This window comes from Oryzias melastigma, unplaced genomic scaffold (genome assembly GCF_002922805.2).
Source record: "Oryzias melastigma strain HK-1 unplaced genomic scaffold, ASM292280v2 sc00280, whole genome shotgun sequence".
NCBI lineage: Eukaryota > Metazoa > Chordata > Actinopteri > Beloniformes > Adrianichthyidae > Oryzias > Oryzias melastigma.
In genome coordinates this window covers 108,701-108,956 of record NW_023416903.1, presented here as the reverse complement: position 1 = coordinate 108,956, position 256 = coordinate 108,701, and the positions used below count along the sequence as shown (strand labels likewise).

General features: G+C 30.1%; 1 protein-coding gene across 2 annotated transcripts in view; it reads left to right on the top strand.

Annotated features, from left to right (window-relative positions):
- decr1 (2,4-dienoyl CoA reductase 1, mitochondrial) overlaps positions 1-256 on the top strand; it is a 9,865-nt gene that overhangs the window by 332 nt on the left and 9,277 nt on the right. The window lies entirely within an intron of this gene.

Genomic DNA, 256 nt, shown 5'->3' with positions numbered 1-256 from the left:
ACTCCTCCCCCTGGCGTTCCAAACCGATTTGTGTTTGTCTTATTGTTGCTATTATAATAAATATAAATAAACTGTTGGATTTTTATGCATAAATAAAGCAAAGATTAAGATTTATATATATTTTTTCTTTACATTAAACAGTTTATTACTGAGGGTCACATGATTTCTTTTCAAAGTAAAAGACACATAGGAAACAGTTTCCATTGAATTGGATCTTTATTTTCCAGCAGATCAAACACGTTTCTGAGCAAAAGGA